This window comes from Tursiops truncatus, chromosome 21 (genome assembly GCF_011762595.2).
Source record: "Tursiops truncatus isolate mTurTru1 chromosome 21, mTurTru1.mat.Y, whole genome shotgun sequence".
NCBI classification, from domain to species: Eukaryota; Metazoa; Chordata; class Mammalia; order Artiodactyla; family Delphinidae; genus Tursiops; species Tursiops truncatus.
In genome coordinates this window covers 12,514,303-12,540,266 of record NC_047054.1, presented here as the reverse complement: position 1 = coordinate 12,540,266, position 25,964 = coordinate 12,514,303, and the positions used below count along the sequence as shown (strand labels likewise).

At 43.1% G+C, this 25,964-nt stretch overlaps 1 long non-coding RNA gene across 1 annotated transcript; it reads right to left on the bottom strand.

The window, feature by feature from the left end:
- Positions 1–1,429: 1,429 nt before the first annotated feature.
- Positions 1,430–25,345, bottom strand: LOC109547672 (uncharacterized). The gene is made up of 5 exons (XR_002173597.3): positions 22,446–25,345; positions 13,377–15,013; positions 11,230–11,705; positions 2,548–3,250; positions 1,430–2,268 (listed from the first exon to the last, which is right to left on the bottom strand). It is a non-coding gene; the product is annotated as an uncharacterized lncRNA (long non-coding RNA).
- Between the last annotated feature and the right edge of the window lie 619 nt (positions 25,346–25,964).

The following is a 25,964-nucleotide window of genomic DNA, read 5'->3' as shown; positions in this document are numbered from 1 at the left end:
ACCACAGCTGCAGTTTGGGGCACACACAACCTCTAAATATGTTTGCCTCCATTTGGACCATTGCACTACAGAACAGACAGCAAGGCCACGCAAACCTTCAAGGCTGTGCCTACACAAAGCATCCACTTGGTTACATAAGCAGCACAATCTAGTCACGAGAATAAGAGTTTTTGAAATTTAAAAGTCAGGAAGGGATGGACGAAGAGAGTAACTTTACAGTGGAGAAACCTGACAAACACTGCTTTAGCGAGGTGACCAACGTCAAGATCAACAGTCATAAATTATGTTGATCTGTACCTTTAATATGATGTGATGAAAACGGCACTTTACATCTGTGGCCTTCCTTTCAAAAACCTATAACACCAGTCTCAAAGTGAGAAAAACATCAGACAAATCCCAGTAACGGGGTGTCCTGTAATAAACCTGACCAGTCCTCCTTGAAACTGCCAAGGTCCTCAAAAGCGAGGAGAGGCTGAGAAACTGTCCCAGCTACAAGGAGTCTAAGGAGACATGACGCCTCTATGTAATGTGGCATCCTGGATGGGGTCCTAGAACAGAAGGAGAACACTAGGTGAAAACTAAGGAGATCTGAATAAACTATGGATTTTAATAATGATGTATGGATACTGGCTCACTAATTGTACTGTACTAACGTAAGATGTTAATGATAAGGGAAGTTGTGTGAAGGGCGTAGTGTAGTATATTCCTATACACTCTCTGTACTAACTCTCTGTACTATCTGCTTAATTGTCCTGTGAATCTAAAACTGTTCTAAAAATAAAGAATATTAATAATAGTAATAGTAATAAAATACATATAAGGCAGTGGTACTAGTTTGCCCAGGCAGAGGGGTGCATCAAGGATAGAGGAAATATTTGTTTAGTTTTTGGACCTCAATAGACCTTGACAGCATTATGTTAAGGGAAATAAGCCAGATAAAGACAAATACTGAATGATCTCACTTATATGTGGCATCTAAAAAAAAACATGAACTCACAGATGTGGAGAAGAGATTGGGGTTGCTAGAGGCAGGGAGTGGGGGATGGGTGAAGGGGTCAAAAGGAACAAACTTCCAGTTATAAGACAAAAAAAAAAAAAAAAAAGGGACTTCCCTGGTGGTGCAGTGGTTGAGAATCCACCTGCCAATGCAGGGGACACGGGTTCGAGCCCTGGTCCGGGAAGATCCCACATGCCGTGGAACAACTTACCCCTGCACCACAAGTACTGAACCTGCGCTCTAGAGCCTGCGAGCCACAACTACTGAGCCCGTGTGCCACAACTACTGAAGCCCATGTGCCTAGAGCCCGTGCTCCACAACAAGAGAAGCCACCGCAATGAGAAGCCCGCGCACCACAACGAAGAGCAGCCCCTGCTTGCTGCAACTAGAGAAAGCCCATGCACAGCAACGAAGACCCAGCGCAGCCACAAATAAGTAAACAAATTTATTTTAAAAGAATAAATAAAATACCACCACACACTTGAATATGAAAGTCTACTAAGGAGTGAACACTTAATAATCCTACTAAGTTTAATGTTTTCCACTTTATCTACTTCTTAAAGTAGAAAACGGTGCTTTAAAATAATTAACGAAAAAGTCAGGCACAAAGATCACATATTGTGTGATTCCATTCGTATGAAATATCGAATACAGGTAAATCCATAGGGACAGAAATCAGGTTAATAGTTGCCAGAGGCCAAGGAGAAGAAGGAAGGGGGGAGGGGGACTGCCAGTGGGTATGGGGGCTCCTTTGGGGCTGATGAAAATGGCTTGGGATTCCATAGAGGTGATGGTCGCACAACATTGCGATTGTACCAAATGCCACTGAGTCGCTTGAGAATGGTTAAATTTATGTTAAGCAAATTTTACACCAATCAAAACTAATTAATGATAATAAAGTAATGTAATAATTTAAAAATAATGTTTAAAGAAATAGTTTAAGTATGATAATAAAATAATTAGTGATAAAAATCATAACATAAATGCTGTGCTTTTGGTTTATCTGCTATTTTTTTTTCTTTGTCAGAATTCTGAATGTTAATTTAGCATTATTGTAAAAACTATAAATGACCAAATAAAATAAAAGCCCTTGTCATTTGGAAGAAGAAAGTCAGGGAGCAGTTAGATGACGAAAAGGGGGTGTGGCCAGGGGACCACATTTCGGCTGGTAGATGTGGTCTGTTGATATGATAGCAGGAGGATTGGGCCGCAGTTCCCATCCAGGCTCCGTCCTTCAGGGAATAACTTGAATTCTGTGGTTCTCACTGTCTCTGTAAATCGAGAGGAGAAAGCCAGGGTGAACATTAGAAGACCTTCCCAGGAAGAACGATCCAAGGGTTCTCCTGCAAAGCTTTAGATCATCGGTGTGTGGGGGTGTCAGCAAGGGTGAGGGATGGGGGAAAGGGGCCTTGCGCCAGGGGCCCGCTGACTGACGGCACAGGTGACGGCCTTCCCTGAACTGACCGGTTGTCCTGGCCTTGTGCAAACCCAGTGGTGGAGCCAGCCACGTGCTGTGGGCGGTTTCACCTGCGACAGGGCCTCTGTCTCACCAGTTTCTTGCGGCCCTTCGGCCATGCATCAAGGTCCTGGGATCCGGTGCTTTTCAGAAGGACGAGCTGGGAGCGGTTGAATCTTGCGCCTGGTTTGAGGGCTCCCCTTCCCTTTCCATCAGCCTCTCCGGCAGCCACAGATCAGGGCGTGCACTCTGCCACAGGGGAGAAGCAAGGGGGCCCAGCCCATTTTCCCTGTGTTGGGCACAACCAAGGAAACCCTCCACGGGTGAAGGGCTTAGGGTGCGGACCAGGGGGCTCAAGAGACTGCTACTTACCCTCCCTCTGAGCACAATGTCCTTTTCTGGATGGGCGATGCCAGTGAGGACAGATTCACCACCACTGGCAAGGGGACCTACCGCCTGGCAGGTGTGGGCGTTACTCTGGAGGAGGGGGCTCTGAGGTCTCTCTCCCCACGCTGGCAGTCGCCTCCTCACACCCAGGACCATCCTCTGGCGAGGTGCTCAACACTGATGGATCCTTGCTCCCTTGCAGATTCGTTTCCATCCTCAAGAGTTACTAAGCCGTCCATCATCCGGGCCTAGAGCAAGGAGAAGCTTCCCCAAAGGTGGGCCACGATTACCCAACTCAGAGCTCCCTCTTCTGTCACTCCAAGTGTCAGAATTAGAACCGGGGGAGAAAGCCATCATTTTCAGATTCAGGTCAAATAGGCCAAGTTTAAAATCTTTAGTGCCTTCAATAACTGTAAAAGATGGCAGAAAGCAGACACCTGTTTAAGACATGGAGCAAGGGGCATTTACAAGTCATTCACCTTCCGAAATGTGCCGTCAGGAAGTTCCCAAACAGGCACAGTGAAAAGCTGCTACGTGCTATTTTAGGCTGAAGTTGTCAATAAGTTATAGCCAGAGGTAACGGAAAGGAGAAAATTTCCACCCTTTGAAGTAACCATGATAAAAAAAAAAAGAATCTCAATCACTTAGCACACCTTTCTTCTAATGCAAGACAGCATAATAACAGGGGGGCATCTTCTAGATGTGGCCATTCGGACACGTGTTCATTCATTCATTGAACAAACATGTGTCAAAGGTTTAGGATGGGCAAATTGAGGAGGCAGTGGGAATACAGGGGTAGGATCTCCACGCTGCCCAGAGTGACTTTATCAGCGAACACAGGAAGTAGATAATTAGCAGACAGGAAGTACTCTACTATGAAACATATCCAGGGTTCTGTGAGAGGAAAAAGATTCATGTCTTCAGTTTCGGGAACATTCCCAGGAGAAGTGACACCCACCGCTGAGCCTAGAAAGACCTAACCAGGCACAAGGTGGTAAGTTGAGGCAAGGGAGTCAGCAACATGGGAACTGAATGAGGGCCCCGGAGACATTCCGGGAAACTTGGGTAGTTCCGTGGGCTAGCCCTGCAGACTTGAGTCTTCAGTGTCTCGAGAGCAGTGTGCCTCTCAGATGGTAGAGTGAGACCCGGGTTCAAATCCCACCCCTGCCACTTATTAGCTGTGTAAGAAGCTTTTCCCCACCCCATGCACCCTTGACCCCATACGTGCACACACATCTTGGTCTGCTCAAGAGTGTTCCCACCTGTAGGGACTGCCCTGGCGGTCCAGTAGTTAGGACTTCATGCTTCCAATTCAGGGGACGCGGGTTCGATCCCTGGTCAAGGAGTTCAAGATCCCACAAGCTGTGCAGCGTGGCCGAAAAAAGGACTGGTCCTGCCTCTTAACTTAGAATCAAGAGGTCTACTAACCACCTAAGCCTAAAATCTCAAAGCCTTAACACAAAAGCAAACCTATTTCTTACTCATATTACACGTCCAACCTTGGCTCTACTCCACATGGACACTCGGGGACCCAGGCTGGTGGAGGTGCTACCATATTGCAGCTGAACCTTCTAAATAAGTGGCCTCTGGAGACACCACGAAACCCGAAGAGAGACCTGGAGAGCCAGGTAGGGGCTGCCGAGGCCAAGCCTTGAAACGACAAACCTTATTTCTACCCACATCTCCTCAGGCAGAACTGAGCCACCTGGGCCCAGTCTAACAGCAAGAGAGGCTGAGAAACGCAGGGGAACTTGAGGATTTTCAGTAAAAGCGGATCGTTGCTGCCGTACCTGGATGGTAATGAGAAAGATGAGTCGATCAAGTAAATAAGGTCAAGATTGCAAAGCATCTTGATTTCCAGGGTCAAGTGTTAGCACATTACCCTGGAGGCATCAAAGAGGCACCACAGAGGCACAAGGAAAAGGCCAACGTTCAAAGTGTTGCTTTAGAAAATTAAAACTAATGCCAGGATAAAGGATGGGTTAGAAGAAGGCCCTAGAGTGAGGGAGACCAGTTTAGAGGATGTTGTCACAATCTTGGCATTTGGTAATAGAGATGTCTTAGCACGAGAGAAGGAGAGAGAAAAGTGAAGTGAACAGTGCATTTTCTGTAGAAGATTGATTACATGGACTGTCGAGATTGGAAATCCAGATTTTGGAGTCAAGAGGTGATATTTGAAACCATGAAAGCCTGCAAGGGAGGAAGGAGAGGGGTCCACCCAGAGCTTCACTTTCCCTTGGCAAATAGGGCCTGGTGCAGGGACAGTGAAAAGTCAGCTCCTTCAAGGGCAGCCAGTGTTGAGAAGGCAAGATCTAGATTTGGGCTTTCTATCTTTTTGGACATTTCTCATGCTTTGCAGGAACAATCAAGGGACCAAGGATGAAAGTCAAGATTTCCCTGGTGGCATAGTGGTTAAGAATCTGCCTGCCAATGCAGGGGACACAGGTTCGAGCCCTGGTCCGGGAAGATCCCACATGCCGCAGAGCAACTAACCCTGTGCGCCACAACTACTGAGCCTGCGCTCTAGAGCCCACGAGCCACAACTGCTGAAGCCTGCACGCCTAGAGCCTGTGCTCTGCAACAAAGAGAAGCCACCGTAATGAGAAGCCCGGGCACCACAACGAAGAGTAGCCCCTGCTCGCCGCAACTAGAGAAAGCCCACACACAGCAACGAAGACCCAACGCAGACAAAAATAAAATATAAATAAATAAATAAATTTATATTTAAAAAAAAAAGACCCAACGCAGCCAAAAGAAACAACGAAATAAAATGAAGGCATGTTACCTTTGTAATAAGATTATAAAGTAAGGTTTTTAGTATAAAGAAGAAAAGAAAAATGTCGAATTAAAAGCAAATTTCCATCTCCATTAACCAATAATTCTTCCATGAGAATCATATGCATTTTAGTCCTGTGACGCCTGCCCCGAATCCTGACACACGTTTCCTGGACCCCAACGCCCACGGGAACTGGCTGGGAAGATTTTACCTTGGTGAACACAACGTAACACACACACACAGCCCTGTTATGGGCAACTCAATGGTTCTCTCTTTTCATCTTTATCCAGTCATTCCCTGACCTATCAATTAGTGAACTAGACTTACTGTTTGGAATAGAAAATATCACATTCACTGGATGCGAAGAGAAAATCCCCTTTCTAGTCTTCCCATACTCTCCCCTTAGGCCACCCACCCCCGTTCTTTATTTCAGGAAGCTCCTCTTTAAATGCCAGGTGTTGCAACATGTAAGCTGTTGGGCACAAGACAAGTGAAACCCACTCAGAATACAGGTGAATAAGCAAAATTCTCCTACTGTTTTTAAGAAAAAGAAAAAGAAAGCTCAACGTGTGTGCTGTATGCGCAGAGTCAAGAGCCTTATCTTCATATATGGAGGATGACGTCCTATTAAAAACACAAAGTGTTTTGCTTTCATGTTTGACGCTCTCAATCCATGGTGTCTTTAGGAGACTCCTATATCAATACCCGTGATAAGCATAAATGACAAAAATAGACCATAGAATAGCCCAACACAGTGGTTAAAGATACTGGCTTTGTATTTAATCGTATTTGGATGCAGAACCTGGCTCTATCCCTCCCCTCGTGAATGACTCTGGGCGAGTCCCCGGGCCTCCATTCCTGCTTCCTCGCCTGTGGAAGGTCAGCCGTGACTCTGCCGCACAGGGCTGCTGCAGCTACAGGAAGAGACAAGCATGGAAAGTGCTCAACCTCGTGCCTCGTGCACAGGGAGCCCCTACAGATGAGGGGCCCTCTTCAAAAAACTGCCGTATGATGAGAAAGTGAAGCCCCAACGTTTCAGGGCTCAGCATGGGCCAAGCCAACCTCCTAGGACCCTGGTCCCCTGAAGCTCCTGACACTTGCTGGTAAATTCACTCTTTTACTCAGTGAGGAGTGGGACCCACTCAGGTGCCCTCGGTCTCAGACATTTGGGCTGGGGAGGGCACCCGCAGTGGCAGCACAGTCAGACTGCATCCAGTCCTGGCAGGGAAACTGAAGGCAACACACTTCTAGAGATGCCGTCATCAGTCCCTTTGGTGGGATTTGCCCTTGGCTCTCCACGCTACAGCTCTGTCATTCTGGAGATCCAGGCTTTCCAAGGCCATGGCTGAATAACCAACTCTTCCTCTTGCTTCTACTCATCCAGGGCTTCCGCTGCCTAGAGGCTCTGCTCGCTGCCTTTCTCTGCTCCTCTGAACTCCCCAGAAGGGGCTATAGACATGGTAGGTGCCAAAGGCATCTTCTATGTAGCTAAAGCACATTGGATAAATTAAACATAGAACTACCATATGATTTGGCAATTCCACTTCTGGGTAGATAGCCAAAGGAAAGGAAATCATTATCTCGAAGAGGTATCTGTTCTTCTATGCTCCTAGTGGCATTATTCACATAGCCAAAAGATGGAAACAACTAAGTGTATGTCAACAGATGAATGGATAAAGTAAATGTGATACATATATATATATATATAAATATAATGTATATATAATTGAATTATATATATATATATTCTTAGAAAAAGGAAGGAAATCCTATCATTTGCAATAACGTGGATGAACCTAGAAGGTATTACGCTAAGCGAAATAAGCCAGACAGAGAAAGACAAATACCACATGGTATCACTTATATGTGGAATCTTCAAAAAAAAAAGTTGAACTCATAGAAACAGAGAGTAGAAAAGTGGTTTCCAGGGGCTGGGGGAGGGGGTGGGGAAAATAGGGAACAGACTTTCAGCTATAAGATGAATAATTTCTGAGAACCCAATGTATAGTACAGTGACTACAGTTGATGACACTGTTTTATAATTGAAATTTGCTAAGAGAGTAGAACTTAAATGTTCTCTCACACACAAGAGAAATTTAAATATGGGGGGTGGTGGATGCCTTAACTGACTCATTGGGGAGAATCCTTGCATAACGTATGCACATGACAAATCAGCACATTGTCCACTTTATCTTACAATTCTATTTGTCAATTATACCTCAGTAAAGCTGGAAAAAAATTCAGATCCTTATGTATTCCTCTATTTGAGAACATTAATTTGGGGTATTCTGAAGTTGGCCACTGATTTCTCTTATCCATGGTCATCAACTCTACATGTGGGTGATCAGAAAAGGAACAGCTCATCTGTTTCAAATTTTGTCCAAAATGCACCATTCACTGATTTTTTTTTTCACAGTGGGAAATGTGATGGACTGGAAATTTTTCCGTAATATAAAATAATCATAATTATCTGATTCCATGAAGTAAGCAATGCCACTTAGGAAATTGGAAACAGTTTTCCATTCTACTCATCTTCACCGGGCTCTGGTTTCCTTTGAATACCTCCGAAAGAGACATTGGATGTTTTCAGTTTCAATGGTATATGCTCAGTAAACTTTCATTCACTAAACTGAGTTTGAAACTATCTCTAATCCAGTTAAACTTAATATGGGGCAATCTCAGAAGGCAGGGACTAGGATATGATTTAATAAAATCAACTGTATGGTGCCTGGATTGGAGAAAGACTGGGAACCAAAGCATGGCAGGCAAGCGCTCAATAAACTTTTTCATGTGCACAGCTTGGCCAGTGGGTGAATATACATCCAGAACTTGGAAAAAGAGGAAAGGCCAAATAACCAGGGATTGACAAGACTGATGGGGCACAACCCATGCAGACAAGCAGGGAATGGACACAGATGGAGTCAGAAGAGGTAGCCAGGCTGCTGTCTTCAGGCACAAGGAACAGGTCACTCCCGCGCCTGGATGCAGCCTCTCCTGAAACAGCTCACTTCCCTTGCCTCTGAATCCTTTGCTCACCAAGCAATCTATGGACTGCTTATTTAAATTCTCAGGTGAAATTCAGACTGGGAAAGGGGTAGAGACCTGAGCATTCTGATGCCTGGAAAGGGATAAATATTTGGGAAGCACTGAAAAATGCTGACTGTGAAACAACTTTGGAATCGGTACCCAGAAATCTCTGTTTCCCATGGTTCATTCTTCTCCTACTCCATCCAGAGCTCCGATAGATTTCAAAACCAGCCGTGAGCTTTGGGAAGCAATTTGTAAGAAGATGAACAACAACACATCTGACTCTAAGCTCCAAACTCTTCTCCTTGAAACACCACGCATCTGATTTCTCCCGGAACACAATCTCTCTTAATCCAATTTAAAAGCATGGTTTCCGTTCACTTTTCAAGAATTATGCAAAATAAACATTGCAGCAGCCAGGACTGTGTATTAGCTTCGGCTATGCCGCTGCTTGATAGAATTATCTCACTGCCTTCCACGGTATGGCTTTCTAAGCATGGTACCCTCTGTGGTCCCACATTAGATAAATAGCCGGTAGAACGTGCAACACAGTCCAGATATGGAAGTGTCACATTTACAAAGTCACTACTCTAGCCCTGCAATGAGGGGACAATATTAATTACCTTACTCCTGGTGTGGAAAATGACGAAAATGACCCATGCAACGAGGATGTCAAACTGTCTTTTTTAATCTGACACCTGCACTGGAAATGCTAGGAATGTGACACTCACAATTAAATACCTGAGATTACCGAGCACAAGTTCGGACAAGGCTAATTTAGAAATTATTGTCAAGACTCACTGAGGAACTGTCATCATCTAAGAAAGAACAAAAGTTTAAAATACCAAAAAGCCCTGCAGAGGGACTTTGCACATGGTTTCCCCATTTAGAAACTGAACTGAAAGTCAAGGACATTTACTTTATTTAGATTAAAAGTCACAAAGATTCAAAGACAGGTGGGATTAAGAACAGTCAGTGGTCTTGAGCTGTTTCCAGAGAAGAGCTCTTTCCAGGAAGAAAAAGGAGAAAAATCCAAATACTGAACCTCCCTTCTCTCCTAGGTTTTGGCGAAGAACAGAGTTCGTCTCTGACTAATGTTTTGTTTTGTTTTGTTTTGCGATACGCGGGCCTCACACTGTTGTGGCCTCTCCCGCTGCGGAGCACAGGCTCCGGATGCGCAGGCTCAGCGGCCATGGCTCACGGGCCCAGCAGCTCCGCGGCACGTGGGATCTTCCCAGACCAGGGCATGAACCCGTGTCCCCTGCATCGGCAGGCGGACTCTCAACCACTGCGCCACCAGGGAAGCCCTGACTAATGTTTTTGTGTTAAAGTTTTGTGACATTTTTTTTTGCCCTGCACCGAGTAAAATTGAGACAGGAAGTAGTAAAAGATAAAAGTGCCAGATGACGAGAAAACCAAGATCTATCCTAAGACGGACTCAAACCCTCAACAAGTCTCAAGTATAGCCCAAGTCATCCTTTAAAAAAAAACTAAACGAAACTAAAACTCAGAGAAGCACTTTCTATATCTTACATATGACAGGAAGATATTTCTCCTCAACCCCTTACCTGGCCAAATAAAGACTCTCTGACCCATTTCAAAGAGATTTTCCATGTCTATCTGAAATATTAGTATTCAGAATATGAAGAAATAAAGTATTTTTGAACAAGGCATGACTTAATGTAAACCAAAGCTAAGAGAGTGGGAAGGAAGATTAATCTAAGAATATTACATGCAGCATAATGACAAACTAAAACCTGGCCAAGATCAGCTACATTTCTTAGGAAAAAAACCCACCCTGTGTACTAAATCATGCAGTGGAGTTTTCAGTTCAGCAGCTCATGCTTGGACAACGGCAAGGTGGCGCCCATTACAAAGGTGGGTGTCGTGCTGCTGGAAAAGTTGGTGGAGGGGCGATTATAACATGAAAGCATTTGGCATCTGTTAGCCAATGAGAGCTCCAGAAAGGCCCAGGAAAACCCACAAACCGGCTGCGGGAATGACAGGTGTGAGAGGCCAGCACTGGTGTTTTTTGTTTGTTTTAACGTCTTTATTGGAGTATAATTGCTTTACAATGGTGTGTTAGTTTCTGCTTTATAACAAAGTGAATCAGTTATACATATACATATACATACATCCCCGTATCTCTTCCCTCTTGTGTCTCCCTCCCACCCTCCCTCTCCCACCCCTCTAGGTGGTCACAAAGCACGGAGCTGATCTCCCTGTGCGGTGCGGCTGCTTCCCACTAGCTATCTATTTTAGGTTTGGTAGTGTATATATGTCCATGCCACTCTCTCACTTGGTCACAGCCTACCCTTCCCCCTCCCCATATCCTCAAGTCCATTCTCTAGTAGGTCTGTGTCTTTATTCCCATCTTACCCCTAGGTTCTTCATGACCTTTTTTTTTTCTCAGATTCCATATATATGTGTTAGCATACGGTATTTGTCTTTCTCTTTCTGACTTACTTCACTCTGTTTGACAGACTCTAGGTCCATCCACCTCACTACAAATAACTCAATTTCGTTTCATTGTTTTGAGAGCTTTACATCTAAGACCCCAACCAGGAGAGAAAGAAGTGGACCCACCTGCTCTCCGGAGACAGCCTTCTCCTTCCCAGGAAGCGGGACCTGACTCAGGACGCAAGGACACATGCAGGATGTGGTACTGGAGGTCAGGCTGCCTACTCCCTGTGAAAAACCATTAAAACAGAGTTGCTACTTGTTTTTTGACATTCCTGCGACCGCTTTAAAGACACAATCTCTCCGCTTCAATCCTCAGGTTACCAGCTCAAATATCATAAACGCACAGCAGGCCGGGGGTTGAACTGTGAAGTAGGCAAAGCCAGTTTCTTGGGTGGCCGCAGCTGTCTGTCACTGAGCTGTTTTCTTTCCTCTCTACCTCCGTATGTGTTGGGGTCCGCGTGTGACATGGAACAGAGCTGGCTGGTCCTCCCTTGGCTGTGGTCGATAGATGCCCTTCGATGCTGCTCTGGCTTGTGGTGCTGATGCGGGTGCCTTGTGCTGCACAGGGCCCCCCTCTGCTTCTAAGGATGGAGGGCTCACTGGAGAAAGAGTAACGGGGGCCGCGGGTCAGTCATCAGGGGAGGGAGCCTCAAATTTGAACCTGGAATTTGGAGGGAGAGCCTCAGATAGGACAAAGAAAGGGACCCTGGTTTTCGGGGCCACGATCTTGATGGGTGAGTACGTTCTCGGAAGATAAGCCAGGAGCTGGGACTCAACAACGCAGATGGGCTGACCCGGTTTGTGCCAGGTCTTTGGAGGTGGAGAGGAATGAGCTCAGCCTTTGAAAGTAAGCCTGTTTCAATGTTCACATGTACAGTGTTTTCTTTTTCAACTGCTTCACCTTCTAGAACCCTGTTTGAAGGGCCCAGTCTGCTGTAGCTGTATTAATGGGAACACGGAGAAGGCAGTGGTGCCCAGGCTTGGGCAAGAACTTTCAAGTACGTACACCCTGGGGCCAGGGTCGGCAGCAGAGCCCAGTGACATAAGAGAACCCCAGCAGAAGTGAAACCTTTATGAAGAAGGGAGCCTGGGGGTCCCTCTCCACCTAGAGATTCTCCTTCTGGCTCTAACCTTTGATTCTGGACTTTGGGTTCTCATTCTAGATTTATTTAATTTTCATTAGGACGTTAGTTTTGCTAGTTTTACTAGGAAAGTGGTGATCTTACATTCTAGGCTCTTTCCCCCTACCTCCTAACAAAGCTCACTCCTAAGAAAAAAATCAGATCAATTTATTTAGCCAACATAGTCAAGACTTTCTGTGTGCTGCGCTCCAGGGAATGTTCTGGAAGCTACTACTGGGTGCTTCACTCCTGGCCCGCAGGGAGCCGAGACTCCCACTGGTGAGTGCTATCTCCACCAGCTGGTTCCATTCTAAGCCTTATCTCTGAGAGGGAATGAGAATGTTTTATTTTATCCTCCCTTCAAGGAATATCCGATGTCACCAGCAGTTCGGGGCCAGTTTTCCGGACCCTCGTATCTTTGCAAGGCCAATTCCGGGCACGGATCCCAGCTGACCATATTCTCTTTCGTGGCTCTACAACACTGATCAGATGAGGATACTTAGCACATTACCGAGTGACTCGATCTGTTTACCTGTGAGTAATGAACAGGCAGAAACATGCTGCACCCCAGCTGCCTGGCTTTTAATCGCACTAAGTTCAATCTCCTAACAACTGTGTTCACAATATCTCGCCCACTAACAAATTTAAATCGACACCCGGATAATAAACTATATTAAATTACAATGACTCTCCTAGCCTTTGGTGAGATACATATGCTAATAAAGCCTTATTCTGAAAGGAGTTAAAAAGTAATTGTTTCCCTCCCTCTCCCTGTGAAAGGCAACACCCAGACAGGAAAAGAGTGAAAAGACAGAACTTGAAAATAAAGAGAACATCAAGGTATCATCCCTACAGATACACATCAAAAACCAGGGAAGTCCATCCTCTTCTGAGGAAAGTCTAAACTTCCAAGGCTTCTCTCAAAGCCTTCTCACCCCCAGTGCCATTTCGGCCTCAGGCTCAACGCCCAGATTCAGCGCTTACAAAATGCTGTGAAATTAAAAACAAGAAAAAACTAACTGCTGTAAAAATACGAAAATGAAACTACAAAATTATTTCAAATTCAATTAGATATCTAGTGTATTATTTTACTAATACCTAATAAAGAACCACAGATTGGGTATTGAACAGAGAAATTTATTTTCTCACCATTCTGGAAGCTAGAAGTCTCAGATCAAGGTGTCGACAGGGTTGGCTTCTTCTGAGGCCTTTCTTCTTGGCTTGTAGATGGCCGTCTTCTCCTTGTGTTTTCATATGTGCTTCCTTGCACATGTGTTTGTGTCCTAATCTCTTCTTAGAAGGATGCCAATCATATTGGATTAAGGCCCACCCCATACCTTCATTTTACCTTAATTACCTCGTTGAAGGCCCGTCTCTAAACACAGTCGCATTCTGAGATACTGGGGGTTAGAACTTCAACATATGAACGTTGGGGATATTTATAAAATATTTATAAAACACATTATGTCCATATGATTATTAAACTTAGAATCTACAAATATTTTATTTACTTGAGATATTTTATAGATTTTAAAGGTTATCACTTTATATGAATTCCTAAGTGCTCCTAATATAAAAATTATGCCCAATTGTAAACTAGATGAATTACTTGTAGACAAGTATTCATGGGAGCGATTTATATTTCCAGCCCATACTTCCCTTCCAAACGCCACACCTGTATAATCTAATGGCCTGTTTGACATTCAGATGTCTACCTGACGTGTCAACATCAACAGGTGCAAACCCCCAAACCTGCTCCACCCACAACTTTCCCCTTCATCCTCATGGCAGCCACGTCAGTCGCTCAAGTCAAAAACCAGGGGGTCCAATCCTGGGTCCTGAGTTTTCTCTCAACCCAAATCCAATATAAGGAAATCCTTCCAGCTCCAACTTCAAAACACATTCATATCTGCACACTTCTCACCTCCTCCCCTGCAATGGTAGAGTCCCCGTTATCTCCAGCCTGGTTACTGCGCTCGTGTCCTAACAATCTCTTTGACCCAAGTCTTGTCTCTCTCTCTGTAATCTCTTCTCAACACAGCAGCCAGCGCAGTCTTTGTAAATCTCAGTTAGACCATGGCAAACCCTGTCATGCTTTTCCAGTTCACTCAGAGTAAAAGCCAAGGCCCCCAAACAACCTACAAAGCCCACAGCATTCTGGTTCCCTGCTCCCTCTTGGAGTTCATCTCTCCCCCTTGCCCAGTCTCGGGGGCCTCCTTGCTGTTTTTCCAACGTGTTGGGGTGCTCTTGCTTTAGCAATTCCCTCCACTGGGAACAGCCTTCCCCTAGATAGAGGAAGGCTAACGCCCTGACCTCCTTCAAGTCTAAGCTCAAATCTAACCTTCTCTAAAAGGCTTATCCCAGCCACCATTAGGAAACCTGTCCACTCTCTGGGGATTCCAAATCTCCCTTACGCTGGGCTCCCCTTCCTTCCTTCCATGGCGCCCTCCGGCACACCATCCGTTTCGGATGTTTATTGCTGCTGCTGCCCCACCTGCCTGCAACCTGCTCGAGGTCAGCTCTGTGTCTGCTCCCAAATGCATCACTGCCACCTAGACTGACATCGGCCACACAGGTGGCGCTTGGTAAATATTTGTGGAATGACTTACTTCACTTAGGATGATAATCTTGAGTTGCATCCATGTTGCTGCAAAAGGCATTATTTCATTCTTTTTTTACAGCCGAGTAGTATTCCATTGTATGTATGTACCACATCAGCTTTATCCATTCATCTGTCGATGGACATTGAGGTTGTTTCCATGTCTTGGTTATTGTGAATACTGCTGCTATGATAAACCATAATGGAAAAGGGTATTTTAAAAAAAAAGAATGTGTGTGTGTGTATATATATATATATATATATATATATATATATATATATATGTAAAGCTGAATAAAAAATATTTGAATGAGTGAGTAGATAAGTGAATTCAGGTACGAAATCTTTGTAACACTTTTCAATAATACATCAAAAAGTGGTATTGAATGTAGAATATGGAGGACTTTCATGCGAGGGTGTTGCTTCTAAAACTAAGAAGGCTTAGTCTCTTTGGATATTCTGCTCTGGTGGCTCCTCTATCTGTTTTTTTTTTAACAGAACTTTTACAATTCCTAACAAACAAGGGTATCATCTTCTGATTTCTGAGATAATTATTCACCTCTTCCTCCTGTTTCTCCACCAAAATAACTCCAGGATTCATGTCTCTTCCTTAGGACCAGGTATTTTCTGGACAATTTCTAAAAGAAAACAACATCCCCAAAAATGTCCTTCTGGGGCTTCCCTGGTGGCACAGTGGTTGAGAATCTACCTGCCAATGCAGGGGACATGGGTTTGAGCCCTGCTCTGGGAGGATCCCACATGCCGCAGAGCAGCTAGGCCCGTGAGCCACAACTACTGAGCCTGCACGTCTGGAGCCTGTGCTCCGCAACAAGAGAGGCCGCGATAGTGAGAGGCCCGCGCACCGTGATGGAGAGTGGCCCCCGCTTGCCACAACTAGAGAAAGCCCTCGCACAGAAACGAAGACCCAACACAGCAAAAATAAATCAATTAATTAATAAACTCCTACCCCCAACATCTTCTAAAAAAAAAAAAATTGTCCTTCTGGAGCCCAACAGCCTGGGTTTGTACCTGGCTTCCCTTTCCTCATCTGTACAACGTAATAATTCGCGGTCGTTTGAAGATTAAAGGAATTAACACAAATTCTCCAGAACAGTACCTGGCATACAACAAGAGCTAAGTGTCAGCTATTTTTCCTGTCAGTGTTACTGCATCATAAAGAAATTTTTCTGTTAGATATACACTTTATTAGTTTAATTTGGTTTTAAATTATATAGATCAACAGAACCAAAAATACAGCAAAGCAAAAATAAAACTTCTGTCTTTCTGTATCACACAAAATATCCAGACAGGTTTTCACCAAATGTGGAATCATGTGACTTCAATACAGTGTCAGTGGTATGGTCAAAATTCACTTTGGGAAAACGCCAAAGGAAATTTCAGAATGATAGGGGGTATTTGTCCAGAAGAGCAGAAACTCGAGTGTAACAAGAGTCTCATAGGACTGAAAATTAGGAGAGACGTGCTACACATATTAAGATGCCATTGACAAAGAAAATCGGAGACATTTTGAACGTAAGCCCTAAACTGCAAATCACAAGGGCAAACACTCCTAAATGCAGATACTGAGTTGCTTTCAAGCTACCTTCATATGAGTAACTCTGTGCAGGCTGACCCAGGTGAGATAGGGGAGTTGTTACATAATGGTTAATGCTTCTCCAAAGCAACTCTAGGGCGATCGTGGATCAGGTAAAAATAAATCAGTCCCTTTAGAAAAAAAAACGTGAAATTATTCACTCACTCAACTTTAAGTCTGAGGGAGACGATGAAACGTGGTGAAGCACAGGCTTTTGGGATATAAGGTCAACTCATGAGTAGGGAAGAGATTTATAACAGAATTTAAAAATTATAAGTGACTTTAGAAATGATCATTTTGCAGTTGAGAGAAATTAATAAATGGACAGGTTAAATCCATAGCAAAAAGAAAAGAAAAATCTTCTCTCTTGGGGCTCCCTATAATGTAAGGATAATAAAAGATTAAAACTATGTTAACCTGCAGTGTCAAAGAGACTGGAGAGGGGTCACGTGCAGATGAGGGATTTCCACCGAATTCTGTAAGGCAGAAAGCCCGTGGAAAGTGATGGATGGGCCAGGCAAGGAGGAGGAGGAAGCAGCAAGTGCGTACCTGGGGGAATTTGGATCAACGGGAGGGAGAGATGGTGGGCTCAGCAGGACTCCTCTGGGCCTTAGGAACTGGAGACTTCAGAATGGCAAAAGGGGGGTGAAACTTGAGGCCGCAAACATGTGGCTTCTTTAAAGATCAGTAAATTAAGCAATCAACCTCCCAGCCTATTACACAGAATACTATTAACCTAAGCATTCCAAAGCTGAAGAATCATAGTTTCTTTTTTGGAAAATGAAATAGCTACCCTCTTCTCAAAAGACCTCCACATTCTGGTTTTTGATGGGCTCCCAGCATAACAGCTGCCTTCCTGACTGATAGACCTAAAAAATAAAACAAAATAAAACAAAAGCCCAACCTTATCCCAGTATATAAAGTTCTCAACCTACTTTTAGAATCTTACTCTTAAATATGAATGGACAACCTGGGAGCAATAAAAAGCATAAAAAAGAGAGTTCATGATAAACAGATTGAAAATGTGATCCTAGAAGGAAAGGATAATGTGGAAAATAGGGAAAGAACTAAATAAACATACAACTTTGGCATTCCCAAAGACATTGAAGAATTACATTGTATCTATAAAATGAAAGCAGGATGTTTTGATAAAGGAATGGATAAGAAATAAGTTGAAAACTATTACAAATTAAAAGTGTGGAGCCAAGATGAAATAAACCAGTTGTGTAATTGGAGGAAGAGGTCAAGGAAATCTCCTAAAAAATAAAACTGACAAAGACATGGTGTAAGAGAAACTATAAGAAACTAAGAGGAATATGCATGAGGTCTTACATCTAACAAATAGGGATTTGGGGAAGAAAGACTAGAGAAAATGGAGTGAAAATTAGCAAAGATATAATACAGAAAAATTTCTGGTTGAAAAATCAGTCTCCACATTTAAAGAGCCCACTTGAATAAATGGACAAATGGATGTATGAAAAAAGACTTGTATCCAAGCACATCATAAAGAAATTTCAGAATACTACAGATAATAAGAAGAATCTAATAACTTCTTGGGAGAAATATCAAGTAACATACAAAATATCAGAAAAGAGAAGCAATGTTGCAGCCTAGGAAAAAGTAGAGGGAAATGTATACTTGACCCTAGGCACATAATTAATCAGTTTTGAGGGTGGATTATAGTCATTTCCAGATGGGACAATCTGCACTTACTTGAAGATATGCTTAAATTAAGCAAAGAACAGGAAAATAAAAGGTGAAGGGAAACAGAGTCTCAGGCAAAGTACAGATGGAGGTAGGTCAAGGGAATTTCCATGTAACGAGTCTGCAGAGAAAGTAACCAAGCTTCCAGCAGGAGAATCAGAGCTGTGAAAGGGGGATTTCCCGGAAAACACTGGGCACAAGAGAAATACCTACTGTTATAGAACATTTCAAAAGCTTGAGGACATAATAAAGAAAAGCAATGCAAAAAATAATAATAACTTAAAACGCCAGGATAAATAAAAGGCTGTTTACAAGAAGAAATCTCATACGTAATTTTGTGAATTTTTAAAAATTGTGGTAAAATGCACATAATATAAAATCACCTTTTAAACCATTATACAGTGGTGTTTGGTGTATTGACAATGTTGTGCAACCATCACCTCTATCTATTGAATCGTTTCAGTACTTTTTTATCACTCCAAAAGGAAACGCCACGCCCAGGAAGCAGTCATGCCCCCTCCCCACCCCATTCCCACCTTCTCCCAGCTCCAGCAGCCACTTTTCTGCTTTCTGTCCCTATGGACTTGCCTATTCCGGATATTTCGTGTAAATGGAATCATACAGTATGTGGTCTCTTGTGTCTGGCTTCTTTCACTTGGCACAATGCTTTCAAGGTTCATCCACTTTGTAGCATATACTGGTACTTCGTTCTTTTTATGGCTGAATAACATTCCATTGTATGAATATACCATATCCATTCACCAGTTGATGGACAGGACATGTTTGGAGCCTATCTCAAGCTTCAGTGGAGCATCAAGAATAAAGGGCCTTAAGATTTATGATTAAAGCTAGGCTCCAACAAATAACCGTCTCCTTTTGGGAGGTAACAGCTCCTGGCTTGTCATTAGACCTGGTGCTGGGGGGACAACTCCCTATGGTCCACCAGGTGACCAGACACCTGACACTTGCCATTTATGAACTGGTGTTCTCTGGTCCACCTGGCCATAAAATTGGAAATGTCAAGAAGTGCTCAACCATTCCAGAAAGATGATATACACAGGTTGATGCCTACCTGCTCCTGAAGGCACAGATTAGACCCAGGAGCAAAGTCAGTCACAACCCAGCACGCCCGCCCTGGCCACACTGGCAAACCTCGGCCGGAACCCATAGCATCATGGGAAATTCCCAATGACCAACTGATGAAGAAAGACAGCAATTCAAGCCAGATTTAGATGGCCCTGGACCAGATGCCAGCACCAGCCCAAAGTGGGCTATCAGTCATTGTAGCCCCACTTAGGGGCAGCCCTGGACATGGGCGAAAGGAAATCCTCCCATGGGCAGTACTTTGCCTGTAAGGGGAGACAGCCTAGAGTAAGACCCTGAATTGATCCATGGAGTGGCTAATGGCTGGCCATATGGTCAGAGGCAATGTCATGGTTAAAAGAAACCCCAGCCATATATATATATATAACACGAATCTAATTTTATATATATATATATATATATATATATTTTTTTTTTTTTTTTTTTTTTTTTTTTTTTGCTGTACGCGGGCCTCTCACTGTTGTGGCCTCTCCCGTTGCGGAGCACAGGCTCCGGACGCACAGGCTGTGCGGCCATGGCTCACGGGCCCAGCTGCTCCGCGGAGTGTGGGGTCCTCCCGGACCGGGGCACGAACCCGTGTCCCCTGCATTGGCAGGCGGACTCTCAACCACTGTGCCACCAGGGAAGCCCGACACATATTTAAGGTTATGAAGCAAGTCTACTCTCGTGAAGGCATTGCAGGAAGCGCTCTAGCATGCCACTGGCTTTCCTCTCTGCTCTGCTTTACTTTGGGAAACGCCGTAATTGGAGAAAGAAAAAACTGCACTCATCCCGGGTGGATGAAGCTTGAGAGCCATAAAAGAGCTCTGCACTTAGAAAAGCATTTGATAAACTCCGTGGCCACAAGAAAGCCCTACACTTCACCTCGGTCCCGTCCACGATCTTCCCCCACATCAGGAGGAGGAATCCGATGCTGCAGCGGTACCGGCAGCGAGCGCTGAGTTCCAGCCGCGGCCCCCAAGGGCAGAATGAGCACTTCTGCCAACTCCACGGGGTTCGGTGACGTCATGCTGATGATAGCCTGCAATCAGCCGAGCTGGGAGCACTTAATAGCCACAGGCCCCTGCACACATGCTTTAAAGTTAGACAGGTTTCGATTTGTAGCCTGCTTTAACAATCTTATTAGCTTTGGGCCATAAGTCAGGACCACCGTGCTTTCATGAATCCTAGACCCCTCATCTATGAAATCAGGTTGCTGAATGCATCTTGAAAGGCATAATCTCTAATCTAGGAGAAGGGCTGGCATAATACTGGGGAAATAAGGGAGGTTCAATTATTACCTAGTTCACTTTCCTTAAGGCAGCTGGAGACTTAACTGAAATTTTCTAGGGACCTGGCAGTTTTCCCTATGATTTTAAGGCAACAAGGGATAAAGAAAGTAGGAACGACTCAACCACAGCTCTGAGGAAGTAGAAGTGCAGGAGGCACAGCCATGGGGAAGGCTAGAAATGGCCAGCAAGCCACTGCCCTGCGATGCTGTTCATCCCACAGTCCCCTCCGCATTCCTATGTGAGGTCCCAGTTTGCTGCATCTGAACTATCTCCATCTCCAGGCAACCCCGAAGTCCTTTCGCCCTTAGTGCCAGCTGTGATTACTGAAATGTGGGGCAAGTTATCCATCAAGTGAGGTTATTAAGCCTCAAGCCCTCTGAATCCTTTAGAAAAGAAAGAAAAAGATATGTGTGTGTGTGTGTGTAAGAGAGAGAGGGAGGGAGTGAAGAAGAAGGGGGAGGAGGAGATGAAGGAAGGAAAAAAGAGAGGAAGAGAGAAAAAGCGCACAGCTCTTTCCCTTGATGTCATCTATTATGTCTGGGAATGATGGTCTTGCAGAAACATCTGGGACTCATCATCTGCTTTCTGCTCCACCAGAGAAGAGATGATTTCTGGATATTAATCTAACATGGGGGCACTCTATAAGCCTACCAAAGGGAACAGCAGGCTTTTCTAATTTATTGTGCCAGATGAGAGAATTTAGAGATTTGAGGGAAAGTTTTCATTGCAACGTCAATGTGGGAGTCCTCAGGACTCTCCCTATCCAGATAAGCACAAGCGGCACCTGTTCTAGGGAAGACTCAGACTGAGGAAAAGCAGCTCACATTCTTGGTTTCATGCATGCACTCGAAAGAAAAACTAAAAGTTCAAGGACTTTTGAGACTTTAGTCAGCTAGGGTAAGAACAAAGTCGCGTTTTCTAGACGCAGTCAAGCCGTTTACAGCTGCGATTCTCTTCTGTAGATATTGATGATTACTAATAGCTTGAAAAGGGTAACCTACAGAAAAGCTGGTGTTCAATTCACCTCTAGCGGAAACAAGCGGGTTCAAGTAGAAAATCACCGTCCAGAGCTGACAATGAATTTGCTATCACGGCCGCCCATTTAGAATTCACTTCAACCTCAACAGATCTTGGGACAATTCTGAGATGATTTCTGCGATGCCTCGATTTCCTTTCATAAGGAAGGAAGCTCCAAGTTCAGAGTACATGTAGGAGTATGGTTGATATAACATATAAACAGATGTCTAATAACCAGGAAAGATATCAGCATACTTGCCAGAAACAGGAGTATTTGTTCCCTGGGTATATAGAAAAGATGGTTTTAAGTCAAAAGACAGCTGAAAGAAGTGCTCTTTTCTTTTTGATGACTTAAAAAATGAAATATTTATAGGATTTATAGAATTTTGTAAAAGCAATCATTTGCTGATTGCCAATTTGACTGTTATTTTAAATTAGGGAAAGAAGGGCTCCAGCTTTTGTGTGTTAAAAATTGTAACTGTTTCTCGGGGGCTTGAGACAAAAACTCATTTTATTGATGCTTATGACATATACTCAGCTATTCATCTTTAACAGTAAAGGCAGAGCATTCCTTCTAAGTTCTAGCATTCAGTGAGAATCTAAACATTTTCCCCCAATATTCGTTTATTACAGACAATTTCTGGTTCAGTGAAAGTGCATGGCATTACAAGACAACATTTGAAACGCTAGGGAGAAATATTTTTTCACCTATTTATCATCCTACAGTGTTTTCATTTTCTGCTGACTGTTATGACTTGAGAATAGACGGCCTCACTCAGGGCGGGGGTGGGAAGCTATTTATGAATAGTTTGTGATTTGGAGCAGCTGCTCTTCACCACATATCATCCTTTTCTTGATAAGCATGTTTTCACGAAAAGCTACCACTAATAAGCGGGTGCGTGCTAAACAAACCGCAGCAGAGCTGTTACCTTGGAAGAAAGATGTCAGACAAAAAGCTCCCCCAGGTTGAAGTATCCTTGAGTTTCTTCATTATAAGAGAATAATAATTCTGAAAACACGTTGCATCTTGGGAGTCTAATGTTCCGGATAGAGAAGAATACTGTCAAGTAGTTTCCATGCAGCTTTCACTCTGGACTCAAATGAAAAACATAATGAGAGGTGGCATCCTCACGGGAATTAGAAATGCTTTCATTCAACCTGTACAAACAGGCTGAAAATATCTGGGTTGTATTGGAAATGTTTTCCTACCGAGCTGGAGACCTAATCATACTTGCACTGTGCTTCGTACTTGAGAATGACGAAGTGGGAACAATTCTGAATTGGAATATGCTGTTGCTGGCCATCTAGATGAAAAAGATATATAAGCCAAAGAGTTCCTTTTTCTCAAGACGTTTATAAGAAATGGCTAACTCAGTTTCCCATGGTGTACTTCTAAAGGTGAAAAAGCCAAGAAATCCGTCATCCTAATACTATTTTATTAAAACTTAATTAGGAGATGTGCGATACCCTTGCCTGCTGAAGGCTCAGTCAATAGGCAGAATAATTCCCCAGATTACACACCAGAACCTAACCCTTGAATACAAATGGTAAAGGAAAGGATACAGTTGCAAAAAATACCAAAATGAAATGACCTTTAAATATGTTAGAAACTAAATTTTATTATAACTTCTGGAGGGAGTGTAATTGGACTCAACAAATTGGGAATGGTAATTTGACAATATATTTTAAAAGCCTTAAACATGCATAGAGCTTTTGACCTAGGAACTTTAATCTCAGGAAACATTCAGATTTCTTCAAGGATGTATATTGCAGCCTAAAAATTCCAACATCAGGAAAACGTTTAAAGAAAAGTCCGACAATGAGAAACAGAAGGAAAATGATTCAAGGAAAGACCCATTATGCAGCCATTTAGAGGAATATGGCGGAAGAAAATTTAAAGTCATGAGAAACGTTCACGACAACTATGGAAAAAAGCACGTTAACAAAAATAGTTTGGACTACGTGGTCCCAATTTTGTTTAAAGATGTTGTAAAAATGTTAAAAAGAAATGCATACTGTATAATACTTGCGATCATCTTTGGGTGATATGATGATGCATAATTCTCGTTTGCTTCTTTTCTGCTTTCTTGTAATTTCCAGATTTCCTATAATAAACATATATTTGTTTTTAATTAAAAAAAGAATTAACATCAGTGAGGCATAACGAACAGACCAGACATTCCAAATGTTTATCTGTTCCCCACCTATGAATGGCTGTCCCATTCCTCACACTATTTGTGTGATACTGCACCACTATTGTTTGTACGTGTGAATACATACCTGTGTGCTGGAATCTTTCCGGCCAAGTACAATGCAGTGGTCATGTGGTACAAGGGGGTCAGTGGTTCAACGACAAGGCTAGTGATGGTTCAGGAGAGATTTGTATTATAAGCTTAATTCTAATTTTACTCGTTATTTTTCAAATATATAAATATGTTCTATCTCAAATATTTTTCAAATATCAGTGTTTTTGTTTAAAAAATTACTGGTAATAATGCTTCCCTAGGACTACTGATAAGAATGCCCCCCGCCCCCCGCCCCAAGAATATGTCAGGAACAGAGCCACAAGTTTTTGCTTAGAAACTTCTTGAAAGAATGGACCTTCATTTCATAGGCTCTTCATTTAGCTAGCCACTCCTTGAAACAAAACAGAATAAAATGACATATGTTGAGGGGAATTTGGTATAAAGTCAACCCAGAGCAAGGCTTAAAATTTTTTCTTAGCTGATTTTTAGTATTTGGGAGTAATAGGCAAGGATTTTGTTAGAACTCCCTGGTTAGGCTTTTAAAATAGTCACCGCTACAAAATGAGTTAGTCACATCTGGGGACACTCTTGTAGGCAGATATGACAAAGATGGTCAAGAAATCAAAATCAAGGACTTGTTTTAAAAGTGTGTGGTGGGGTGGAGGGGAGAGAAACGAGCATATTAAAAGGTACAGACTGCCAGTTATAAGATGAATAAGTCCTAGGGACGTCATGTGCAGCCTGATAAATAGAATTAACACTGCTGTCAGCTATATAGGAAAGTTGCAAAGAGAGCAAATCCTGAGCTCTCAACACAAGGAAAATTTTTTCCTATTTCTTTAATCTTATATCTATATGAGACAATGGATGTTCACTCACCTTTTTGTGGGAATTACTTCATGATGTATGTAAGTCAAATCCTTATTATTTAAGTACACCTTAAACTTATATAGTGCTGTATGTCAACTGTATCTCAATAAAACTGAAAGAAAACAATTTGAACCTCATGTATTTATCTAGCTTTGCAAAACCTAGTCTACAACTAGAGGGCCCTAAATTTTAAAAAGGCATCTGCTTTCATGGACTACATTTTTGGGGTGATAGTTTTTTAAAGTCTATAGTTGAGATATATTTATTACAAGTAATGGTAAGAATTGATTAAGTGCAACATGAATTGCCAAGCACTAGATTTCCAGGTACAGTAGGAAGTATCTGAAGAGTCTCACTTAGATTCTGAGGGCAAATGAGTTAGTTGCGACAGATCATTTGGGAAGAATATTCAATTACGAAAGTAATGACTAAGGAAAAAGAATCAAGCACCAGCTTATACTGCGTCCACGTGATTCGTTTGTCTTCCCTGTATGATGACTCTTACTCCGCCCTTAAAAGAAGAAACAGTCCTTACCTTTAATCCTGGATTTCCCCCCTCTTAATCCTACCTCTTCTGAAGAAATTCTGGATTGCATTTTATTGAGACCAGGAGATTGTTTTTGCTCTGGAAAGCAGGAAGCACATAGATCTGCAACTTGAAAAATTAAGAAGTCTTTTTATACTCAAGAGAAATGTGAAAGCTTCAGAGTTTAGCCCCATCAGAGGTGAAGTGTCCAGAAAGTGCTGTGGGGAAGGGAAGGACTTAGTTGCCCAGGGAGGATTAAAACACAGGACGCACCTCGCTCACAATTTATGACCTTTCTTTGGTTCACTGTATTCTTAAACATTTTATGTTTTCATAAACAGTGCTCTGACTTTGAAGTAACATACGCTTACTGTAGAAATATTAGAATATACGGAAAACTAAAATTAAGAGGTGGATTTCATAGAGGCAAGACTTTTAAGAAGAGTGGAATTAGAAGCCTCTGTTCAAGTTACCTGCAAAATCTCCCCGAGGGAACTAGATTGTGTCATCGTTGAAGTCACCTCGACCCACAACCATACCCCAGGGTAGGACCCACATCCCCATTTCTGAACCCTGGTGCCACAGAGAATAACATGGCTCCAGCACGCCTGCCCAACAGGCCAACCTCCAACACCACAGCTGAACTAGAGCTCGAGGGGAATTTGGTATAAAGTCAACCCAGAGCAAGGCTTAAAATTTTTTCTTAGCTAATTTGAGTATTTGGGAATAATAGCAAGGACTTTGTTAGAAGTCCCTGGTTAGGCTTTTAAAATAAGTCACCGCTACAAAATGAGTTAGTCACATCT